This window comes from Procambarus clarkii, chromosome 61 (genome assembly GCF_040958095.1).
Source record: "Procambarus clarkii isolate CNS0578487 chromosome 61, FALCON_Pclarkii_2.0, whole genome shotgun sequence".
In the NCBI taxonomy this organism is placed as follows: Eukaryota; Metazoa; Arthropoda; class Malacostraca; order Decapoda; family Cambaridae; genus Procambarus; species Procambarus clarkii.
Genome location: NC_091210.1, coordinates 14755827 through 14768326, shown reverse-complemented (window position 1 = coordinate 14768326; position 12500 = coordinate 14755827).

The following is a 12500-nucleotide window of genomic DNA, read 5'->3' as shown; positions in this document are numbered from 1 at the left end:
GGTCTCTCTTCATGCAGGTCGGCGTTCAATCCCCGCGACCGTCCACAAGTGGTTGGGGCACTATTCCTTTCCCCCGTCCCATCCCAAATCCTTATCCTGACCCCTTTCCAGTGCTATATAGTCGTAATGGCTTTGTGTTTCCCCTGATATTTCCGTCCCTCATCTCTCATTGATATAACCTGTGTTGTAACAGTGAAAAGTTGTTAAACGCGCTACTTTTTTGTCCAACAGTCCAACAGTTCTGTCCAGCAGTCTGACTATTTAGAACATGAGGTTATCTTGAGATATCTTGAGATGATTTCGGGGCTTTTAGTGTCCCCGCGGCCCGGTCCTCGACCAGGGCTCTACCCCCAGGAAACAGCCCGTGACAGCAGACTAACACCTAGGTACCTATTTTACTATAAGGTAACAGGGGCATAGGGTGAAAGAAACTGCCCATTGTTTCTCGCCGGCGCCTGGGATCGAACCCAGGACCACAGGATCACAAGTCCAGCGTGCTGTCCGCTCGGCCGACCGGCTCCCTTTGTAGACTGAAAATATTTCTCTCAATACGAACCTTAAACACAGCGGAACTCAAATTTATGCCAGATATGTAAGTTCGATCCAGACAGCTATTTAGACCTGTTTGGTCCAGCCACTATTGTAATGACTTATATTGGTTGTTGGGAATAGATGTTGTAAATTGACAAGAAGGTCCGTCCACTACACATCAATTCCTGCCTTATCGAATGTATTCAGAGGTTCTGTGGGTCTCTGAACTCTGGGGTGGAACCCCATGCAAGGGGGCGTGACTGAAAAATGTGACGTAGAAACATGTGACAGAAACATATGACTCAACAACATGTGACATAGAACATTTGGAACAATTTCCACTGCCTAGCCACATACTCCACCACTGGATCATCATGACTCGCCAAGCCATACAACCGGATTTCTACTGAATTCACAGCAAGTCTGGAGGCCGAACTACTGAAACCCAATCCAAGTTTTGTTTACATACAGCCCACAAGCACTCTGGTGGAGTTGGAGTGCAAGTTGAAGGACCACTCTGTCCTTCCGAGTGCTTGTGGCTTCAGAAGGGGGACCTCTAATTTTCCAGTGGGGGCAGAAAATTCTCGAGTGGGAATTTACGCGGGAAAATGCGGGGGGATCTTTGACAAGCCGCCGGTTTTCTGTTCCCCACCCACAGGATGGGTATGGGGGGTCCACTACCACCCACAGGATGGGTATGGGGGTCCACTACCACCCACAGGATGGGTATGGGGGTCCACTACCACCCACAGGATGGGTATGGGGGTCCACTATCACCCACAGGATGGGTATGGGGTTCACTACCACCCACAGGATGGGTATGGGGGTCCACTACCACCCACAGGATGGGTATGGGGGTCCACTACCACCCACAGGATGGGTATGGGGGTCCACTACCACCCACAGGATGGGTATGGGGGTCCACTACCACCCACAGGATGGGGTATGGGGGTCCACTACCACCCACAGGATGGGTATGGGGGTCCACTACCACCCACAGGATGGGTATGGGGGTCCACTACCACCCACAGGATGGGTATGGGGGTCCACTAATGCCGGCCGTTATATGAAACAGGGAAATATATAGCAGGGGAGGAATATCGAGGAAGAAGTAATATATCGCTGGTGTTTCCTTAGCAAGACATAAGGATCAATATTGTTGAAGAATAATACCGACGGAGGACTGGTGGATACCTGGCTCCAGCCGGGCGGCTGGCAGCAGGGACAGCCGGATATTGAGCGAGGGGGGGATAGGTGGATTGATTGATTGATGAAGATTAAGCCACCCTAGAGGTGGCACGGGCATGAATAACTCGTAAGTGGTGGCCCTTTTGAGCCATTACCAGTATCAATAGATGATACTGGAGATCTGTGGAGGCGCAACTGCACCCTGCGTGACGGGAGATGTCTCCCGGACCAAATGGTGACCAGATGGTGACTCCTCCCTGAGGTGTGCCGAGTTCAAAAGACCTCACACCTGACATACAACCTTGATACCACACCTGAGCCTTCCTGAGTGAAGATAATCCCCTATCCAGCGCAATAATCTCCCTTTAACACCAAAACCAGCTTGTCCATATAAGATAACCTCTTTGTTAGCTTAATCAAAAGCTCCTTGTAAATATATAGAGATTATCATAGCTTTCTTCCATTCACTAGGAATACTGCCCTCTTTATAACTAATATTAAAGAGGTCTAACAGTAGGCTTTTTGTTTATAATGTCAAATTCAATTAGTATATCATAGGGTACTCCATCCTCCCCAGGGGCGGTAGATTTCCCAACTTTAATCGCCGTTATTAGTTCATCTCTGGCAACACCTGTGCAAGTGACATCACCACTGTTACCTGCTGTTAAGTACAAAGACCTTTTTCAGATCTTTCCAAGAATCTAATGACTTTTTCGTTATAGCGGGCAGCGAATTGAGTTGACCCACAGGAGACATCTCCCGTCACGCAGGGTGCAGTCGCACCTCCACAGATCTCCAGAATCAGCACTTGATACTGGTAATGGCTCAAAAGGGCCACCACTTACGGGCTATTCATGCCCGTGCCACCTTTTGGGTGGCTTCATCTTTATCAATCAACTGAATTGACCCAGCGTCTTGGTTGACTTGCGGCTCGTAGCTTAACCCGTGGAGATTCTGCTAGATATTCTATATGCTAGAGATTCTATATCCTTGGAACCTGCAGAGAGCTGGTAGCCTACCCAAGCTTTTCATATAACCCAATATATCGCCTTATTGTGATGTCCCTGTGGAAAAACTTACATTATTTCCCTACTTTTAGCACCGATTAAGCATGTTAACTACTGAAACAGCGTCGTTTGATTCTCACCACAAAATGTTTACCGAAAAATATACAGCGCAGTGCAAGGGTTAAATGTAATACGATGCGATAACGTCATACGTTTGGCAACTTATACACAATCCAAAATATTTTACTAATCAACTCCCTGGCCGTCAGTTTATACATCTGTGTCCACTCAGATGTGGGGCTGGCCACTCAGATGTGGGGCTGGCCACTCAGATGTGGTGCTGGCCACTCAGATGTGGTGCTGGCCACTCAGATGTGGGGCTGGCCACTCAGATGTGGGGCTGGCCACTCAGATGTGGTGCTGGCCACTCAGATGTGGGGCTGGCCACTCAGATGTGGGGCTGGCCACTCAGATGTGGTGCTGGCCACTCAGATGTGGGGCTGGTCACTCAGATGTGGGGCTGGCCACTCAGATGTGGGGCTGGCCACTCAGATGTGGGGCTGGCCACTCAGATGTGGGGCTGGCCACTCAGATGTGGTGCTGGTCACTCAGATGTGGTGCTGGCCACTCAGATGTGGGGCTGGCCACTCAGATGTGGGGTTGGCCACTCAGATGTGGGGCTGGCCACTCAGATGTGGTGCTGGCCACTCAGATGTGGTGCTGGCCACTCAGATGTGGAAACAGCCCGTAGTGTTGTGGTGTGGGGGAGTATAGTGTTGTGGTGTGGGGGAGTATAGTGTTGTGGTGTGGGGGAGTATAGTGTTGTGGTGTGGGGGAGTATAGTGTTGTAGTGTGGGGGAGTATAGTGTTGTAGTGTGGGGGAGTATAGTGTTGTAGTGTGGGGGAGTATAGTGTTGTAGTGTGGGGGAGTATAGTGTTGTAGTGTGGGGGAGTATAGTGTTGTGGTGTGGGGGAGTATAGTGTTGTTGTGTGGGGGAGTATTGTGTAACACGCAGGTGGTTGACGTAATTATATATAATTACTTCCTTCTCCCCAGCGGCTCTCTCTCTGTCTCTCTCTCTCTCTCTCTGTCTCTCTCTCTCTCTCTCTCTCTCTCTCTCTCTCTCTCTCTCTCTCTCTCTCTCTCTCTCTCTCTCTCTCTCTCTCTCTCTCTCTCTCTCTCTCTCCCACGAATTGTGTGTCAAATGTGTATATTTATGTGTGTGTATTTGTGTGTGCACTATTGTGTGTTTGTCTTAACAACTTTCAGTTTAACAGTCACACGCACATGCATGTATACAGTCACAAGCCTCAGGAGGAGACAAGAATCAGGGGAGACATGATTACCACATGCAAAATACCCAGAGGGAATATTTAGGGCATATAAGGTCAGACAATTTAGCATAGGCAGTAAAGGAACAATTAGGTGAATACAGACACATTTGAATTATGTCAAATAACTAACCGAACGGCACTAGAAAAAGAGTGGACGAGATATGATCACAACGTACAAGATACTGAGAGGAATAGACTTGAACTACAAGTAAAAGCTGCCACCAATCACAGCTTCAACAAAATAGTACGAAAAGAGTACTCTTACGTGACAAAAGCCGGGTTCAGGAGCTAGATCTTTCTCCCTCGTAGACACGGATAGGTAAGCACAACTAAGTGGATAGATAATTATCAGGAGAAATGGCTAGGTCAGTATATCAACACAACACTAGCCAGGGATGTGAGGACGGAGTGAAGGAATAGTGCCCAACCGCTCGGGGTCATCGGGGGATCGAACGCCGATCCTGCAACACGCGAGGTCGTCGCCGCACGAAGGGAAGGGAAGGGAACTATCAGGGGTAAAGCGCCAAGCCATCGACTATATAGCACTGGGAAGGGGTTAGGATAAGGATTAGGGATGGGACGGAGGGAAAGGAATGGTGCCTAACCACTTGTGGACGGTCGCGGGGATTGAACGCCGACCTGCATGAAGCGAGACCGTCGCTTTACCGCCCAGCCCAAGTGGTTCGTTCGTTCGTTGCACGATCGAGTCCAAACTGTCTGTAAATGACCTCAGAGGAAGGGACTGGTAGGCTACTGTGCTCTGACACCGTAACTCGTTGTCAGGGTTCGATCCCCGCTGGTGCAAGTGAATGGGCAGCCCCCCCCCCCCCCCACCCCGTCCTCATATCTCATCTCTGACTGCGTCATATCCCGTTCATGACTACATAGTCATCCTGGGTTCGTATTTACATCTAGTATCTTGAGGTTATCTTGAGATGATTTCGGGGCTTAGTGTCCCCGCGGCCCGGTCCTCGACCAGGCCTCCAACCCCAGAAAGCAGCCTCGTGGCAGCTGACTAACTCCCAGGTACCTATTCACTACTCACCTAGTAGCTGAGAGAATTCTGAGGAAAATTGCCTAGCTAAAATGCCTAGCACTAGGAACCGATATAAGCCTAGGATATGAGGACTTGAATAGGAGGATAGGATAGGATATGAGGATAGATGGAAGGTGGGGGGGAGAGTGCCCAACCAGTTGGACCATCGGGAATCAAACTCTGTCTCCTGATAATTGTATAACCTATAGCACTTCTGACTTTGGCGACATTGTCTTCACTTCCACCTGGAAGATAAAAAAAAGTCTTCCGCCTGGAACTTACCAAAAAGTGCCCACCTGGTTCCGCCAGACAGTTCTCTTATCTACAACTTCAACCTCCTCTTCCGGTGTGTGTGTCCTCTCCCCTGGCCTCCCTCTCTTCCTTTTCCATGCACACTTTTCCACCTATTTCCTCTCCATTCTCCACGCTCCCTCTCACGGGAGACATCTCCCGTCACGCAGGGTGCAGTTGCGCCTCCACAGATCTCCAGTATCATCTATTGATACTGGTAATGGCTCAAAAGGGCCACCACTTACGGGCTATTCATGCCCGTGCCACCTTTTGGCTGGCTTAATCTTCATCAATCAATCGCAATATTGCAGTTATCTTTCGGCGCCGTGAAGAGGGAGGGCAGGACCTGCTGCATGGGTAACAGCTTCTCCATATCAACCTACCCAGGCTTTGCACCACTGGAGAGGCCACTCCAGACCGACAACCAGAGCGCAACTCCATAGTCTCCTGAGACTGATGGATGTCTACTACTACTACTCTGGAACACAGTGACAAGTAGCACGGGCTATGGTGATCCCGTAGTGGACTTGCCTGGCACAGGAGCGGGACTGTAACTTGATGACTGAGCTCGCGCCTCTGCTAATGAGTGCCCACGAGGCCTCATTCTCATTGGCTGGCATTTTTGCTCCTGATATTACTGACCAGTAACAGAGTGACACATTTCTCCTATGTTGCAAAAGGTCAAGCGAGCGTTTAAAAACACCTACGATGCTCATTTTCTTGCTCCCAGTGTACTGGACCTTGAAGATATATATGAAGGGAATTATGACTCTCAAAGGTGTCGAAATTAGCAAAAAAATTAGTAGCCTCGTTATAGCCTGACGGGTGAGTGGACAGGGCTCGGGATTCGTAGTCCTGAGGTTCCGGGTTCGATCCCCGGTGGAGGCGGAAACAAATGGGCAGTTTCATTATGATGCGCCCTGTTCACCTAGCAGTAAATAGGTACCTGGGAGTCAGACAGCTGCTACGGGCTGCTTCCTGGGGGTGTGTAACAAAATGGAGGCCTGGTCGAGGACCGGGCCGCGGTGATGCTAAGCCCCGAAATCATCTCTAGATAACTTCTCAAGATAGCTCATACCACAACACACACACACACACACACACACACACACACACACACACACACACACACACACACACACACACACACACACACACACACACACACACACACAAATGAGTACTAAGTATACACAATTTCAGATTTATTGACCCAACTAGATGGGAAATAATCGTAAAATCTAATCTGGTTGAAGGAGGAAAAAAAGGAGAGAGATCGGCAAGAGAACAGGGTGAACAGGATGAACAGGGTGAACGCAAGGAATAAACAAGAACGCGAAAACAAAACAATATGACAAACATGGCGACTATTGAAAATGAAAAATTTTGCTGGGAAAAAAATGGAGAGAATTGGGGGTGTGTGGGGGGGAGTATACCCCCACACAAGCAAGCCTCATACCCCCCCTGGCCCCCCCTACCTCCCCCCCCCTGGCGTGACATCAGCCATCAGGCCGGGGAGTGACGTCACCCGCCACAGTTGCCAGGAAGGCCAACTTCACCACCACCACGTCACTTAATGACTTCGCTAACCGTTGTTAGGGATGACACCAGCCTGATGTCACCTGGTTGCTAGGTGCTAGTAGCAGCCGGCCAGCTAGCAGGGTGATGTCACCTGGTTGCTAGGTGCTAGTAGCAGCCGGCCAGCTAGCAGGGTGATGTCACCTGGTTGCTAGGTGCGAGTAGCAGCCGGCCAGCTAGCAGGGTGATGTCAACGGAACAGCGCCGGGGGACGGATGTGGAGCGCCCCATTACCCATCGCCACATGTCCCGGAAAGCGCGCTGTGCCCTGGAAATACAATATGGCTCCTTGAACGGCGACTTCCATGTATACTATGAATACTGCGTGACTTGAAGCCTTCTGCATCCGCGTGGATGAGTATGGGGTCCAGTACCACTCATAGGATGGGTGTGGGGTCCACTACCACTCACAGGATGGGTGTGGGGTCCACTACCACCCACAGGATGGGTATGAAGGTCCACTACCACCCACAGGATGGGTGTGGGGTCCACTACCACTCACAGGATGGGTATGGGGGTCCACTACCACTCACAGGATGGGTATGGGGTCCACTACCACTCACAGGATGGGTGTGGGGTCCACTACCACTCACAGGATGGGTATGGGGGTCCACTACCACTCACAGGATGGGTATGGGGTCCACTACCACTCACAGGATGGGTGTGGGGTCCACTACCACCCACAGGATGGGTGTGGGGTCCACTACCACTCACAGGATGGGTGTGGGGTCCACTACCACTCACAAGATGGGTGTGGGGTCCACTACCACTCACAGGATGGGTGTGGGGTCCACTACCACTCACAGGTTGGGTATGAGTTGCCCAAGAAATGAACCACATTCTATTCACAAAGGCATAATCTGCTTGATAATACGATCGAAAATTCTTTACCTCTGTTTTGAACTCATTATCTTTTTACGGTCGAAGCAACATTAGATATATTCAATCGCCCTGTCTTTGTTCTTTCTAGTTAAGAGACGGCAAATTGCCTTCCTGTCCATCCTCTTCCTGGCTTTGAGTACCTCCCACTCCACAATGTTCCGGTTGAGACGAGTGTTAGAGAGGGTCGAGTGCTTCAGAATGCGTTCCTTTATGGCGTTAAACAATCCGCGTATACGAGGCTTGGATAACCCGGAGTTATTGCGAATTTTGTTCTGGCGTTGGCTGCCCCGGGAGTGAGAACAGACGACATCTTCGTGGAAGTTATTTCTCTCTTTCAGGCGAAACTTTTTCCGTAAGCGTTGTGTCTCTGGGTGCTGTTCGTCCACCTCTCTTCTCCTCTAGCCCGTGCGCGACACGATGCTCAAGTCCGTCGACATTGTCTCTCGCGTCACCTGCTTGTAGTGAGAGAAAGTGGAAGCGCCGTTCCGGTAAAAAGCGACATACCAGATGTTAGCCACGGTCTCGGTGACGTGGCCGAGTTGACGGTACTCGTGGGCGCATTGCTTCCGTGAGAACCTCAACTGGTTAGAATTGCCAGTTTCCATCTTGTGTAACAGTATGTGTCTTCCGGAGGCGTTGAGCCCGAAGCCCACGTTGTGGACGTGGAAGTACTCCTACTCCATAGCTCTGGGGTCCCCTCTCTTACCCAGCTGGAAAAACATGACCTCCATGTTTTTGTCCATAGTTACCCCTTAAAATCACGAAGAAAACGAGAACGAGAAATTATTCCTGATTCAAGATTTTGTGTTTTAATAGTTCGCGAAATGTTTATAAGGTGGTTAAGGTATATATGGTGCGAAATTTAGTTAGGTTGAAATTGATGTTGGGTTCGACAGAGGCGACGTCGCTTCTTGCCGGGCCAGAGTTCGATCCCCGAGGTTATGGTGGTAGTGATCTCTGTTGGTGAAGATACCTGCTTGATGGGGTTCTGGGAGTTCTTCTACTGCCCAAGCCCGGCCCGAGGCCAGGCTTGACTTGTGAGAGTTTGGTCCACCAGGCTGTTGCTTGGAGCGCCTGGTGAAGGTGATGGTGGTAGTGATCAGGGGCCAGATTCACGAAGCAGTTACGCAAGCACTTACGAACCTGGGGTCGGATTCACGAAGCAGTTACGCAAGCACTTACGAACCTGTCCATCTTTTCTCAATCTTTGGCGGCTTTGTTTACAATTATTAAACAGTTAATGAGCTCCGAAGCACCAGGAGGCTGTTTATAACAATAACAACAGTTGATTGACAAGTTTTCATGCTTGTAAACTGTTTAATAAATGTAACCAAAGCCGTCAAAGATTGAGGAAAGATGTACAGGTTCGTAAGTACTTGCGTAACTGCTTCGTGAATCTGACCCCTGGAGGTTTGTAAGTGCTTGCGTAACTGCTTTGTGAATCTGACCCCCTCTAGGTTCGTAAGTGCTTCCGTAACTTCTTCGTGAATCCGTCCCCTGGAGGTTCGTAAGTGCTTGCGTAACTGCTTCGTGAATCTGCAGGTTCGTAAGTGCTTGCGTAACTGCTTCGTGAATCTGCAGGTTCGTAAGTGCTTGCGTAACTGCTTCGTGAATCTGCAGGTTCGTAAGTGCTTGCGTAACTTCTTCGTGGATCCGCCCCCCCCCCTGCAGGTTGGTAAGTGCTTGCGTATCTTCTTCGTGAATCCGTCCCCTGGAGGTTCGTAAGTCCTTGCGTAAATGTTATGTGAATCTGGCCGCTGGAGGTTCGTAAGTGCTTGCGTAACTGCTTCGTGAATCAGACCCCTGGAGGTTCGTAAGTGGTTGCGTAACTGGTTCGTGACCCTGCCCCCACCCCTGGAGCAGAGAAGTAACAGCAAACAGCTCGACAGTCGCGCTATTGATTACTTGCCAGGGAAGGCCTGACGTGACGCAGCCTACTTATGTAAACAAAGCCGCTGGGGGCGCTTGGCCTAGTTTTCATTACAGAAAGGTCACACAACCCGAGGAAACCTTCCTTTTGGGGGGTGTTGCTATATTTTTAAATTTAAATTTTGCCCCGAGGGGCGAGTTTATTGGGCAGCGCCACTCATCCTGTGAGTGGACACACCGCCATAGTGACAGTATTGGGCAGCGCCACTCATCTTGTGAGTGGACACACCGCCATAGTGACAGTATTGGGCAGCGCCACTCATCTTGTGAGTGGACACACCGCCATAGTGACAGTATTGGGCAGCGCCACTCATCTTGTGAGTGGACACACCGCCATAGTGACAGTATTGGGCAGCGCCACTCATCTTGTGAGTGGACACACCGCCATAGTGACAGTATTGGGCAGCGCCACTCATCCTGTGAGTGGACACACCGCCATAGTGACAGTATTGGGCAGCGTCACTCATCCTGTGAGTGGACACACCGCCATAGTGACAGTATTGGGCAGCGCCACTCATCTTGTGAGTGGACACACCGCCATAGTGACAGTATTGGGCAGCGCCACTCATCCTGTGAGTGGACACACCGCCATAGTGACAGTATTGGGCAGCGCCACTCATCCTGTGAGTGGACACACCGCCATAGTGACAGTATTGGGCAGCGCCACTCATCCTGTGAGTGGACACACCGCCATAGTGACAGTATTGGGCAGCGCCACTCATCCTGTGAGTGGACACACCGCCATAGTGACAGTATTGGGCAGCGCCACTCATCTTGTGAGTGGACACACCGCCATAGCAGCATGTACAACACTCCCCAATAGGAAGAAAACCCGCTGGGTTGTTCATCCCTGCTATATGTGTAAGCGGATATCTTGTGCCCCGCGATAGCAGCTTGACGATTAAATGCGACCTCAGAATGCTGGAAAGAATTGGACCACTTACGGGCTATTCATGCCCGTGCCACCTCTTGGGTGGCTTAATCTTTATGAATCAATCTTGTGTCAGGTATAGATCTATATGACCGCATGATATATAGAAGGTCCATTACAGACCCTCGCTACATGGATATTTCGTTTTAAGCCTAAAGCAACAAGAAATCACACATAGAATATCGACCGAAGATTATATTCCGAAGATTATATTCACTCCTAAAAAATCTATCATATACGGGCTATTCATGCCCGTGGTTGAAATTGAAATTGAAATAAGTTTATTGAGGTAAAATCCACACAAAGGGATGAGGTAGCTCAAGCTATTCTCACCCCGTTCAGTACATCGTGTTAATACATACATAGACACACATCACAAACAATAAACATATTACCAAACATTCTGAGAGATAAACATCTACATTTCCTCCTTTACACATATATGCCCGTGGTGGGTTAATGTTGATCATTCATCTGGTACCGATTGATAGATTGATAAAGATTAAGCCACCCAAGAGGTGGCCTGGGCATGAATAGCCCGTAAGTGGTGGCCCTTATGAGCCATTACCAGTATCAAGAGATGATACTGGAGATCTGTGGAGGTGCGACTGCACCCTGCGTGACGGGAGATGTCTCCCGTGACCTGGAACCTGTTAATACCACAGTAAATAGGTACCTGGGATTAGGCTCCTGGGATAGGTCAATAGTGGGCCTAGGCTCTATAGGGACTCCCATTATCCTAATGGTCTCCAGTGACATCATCTAGGGTGCCGATGTCACTGTATTACTGCCTAATGATGTCCAATAACACTCCCTACCGCGTTGATATCAGCGTTCTATGTATTCTCTCAAACCCAATGTGAGCCGGTCGGCCGAGCGGACAGCACGCTGGACTTATGATCCTGTGGTCCTGGGTTCGATTCCAGGCGCCGGCGAGAAACAATGGGCAGAGTTTCTTTCACCCTATGCCCCTGTTACCTAGCAGTAAAATAGGTACCTGGGTGTTAGTCTGCTGTCACGGGTTGTTTCCTGGGGGTAGAGCCCTGGTCGAGGACCGGGCCGCGGGGACACTAAAGCCCCGAAATCATATCAAGATAACCATCTCAAGATAACCTTCTTGTATATAAATAAATAAATAAAGGGACCTCACAGTACTCAAGTACATCATGTACTTGAGTACTGTGATGAAAAGGGTAATGGAGCAGGAGAAAGTGAACTATCAAGGGAAAGCGCCAAGCCATTACGACTATATAGCACTGGGAAGGGGTCAGGATAAGGATTCGGGATGGGACGGAGGGGAAAGGAATGGTGCCCAACCACTTGTGGACGGTCGGGGATTGAACGCCGACCTGCGAGAAAAATAACAGGTTGGATGACAAGAACTTTTCAAAGCAGAGATGATACTGTTCAAGACGCTAGTGCTCTCTAGAGTGCTCTCTAGAGTGGAATACTACTGCACAATGACAGCCCCTTTCCAAGATGGAGAAATTGCTGATTTGGAGATTGATAGTTTATTGTGCACCCCATACTCATCCTGTGAGCGGTAGCGCAAAAAGCATTACAGAGGGAACAAAAGGTCTTTATCAGACCTCAACGGAGATTATTACAGTAACAATTTCATCTATCCTTCACACCTTATAGTTACAATGTCAGCTGGTTACAGAGAATGTTCTATTTCAAGAGCTATATATTAACAGTAAGTCAATATACATACATGGTAGGTCTTATCGCTAATACACAATTGTTTGAGCAGTGAAGATATTACAGAGGCATAGGGGAGATGGTGTTTATT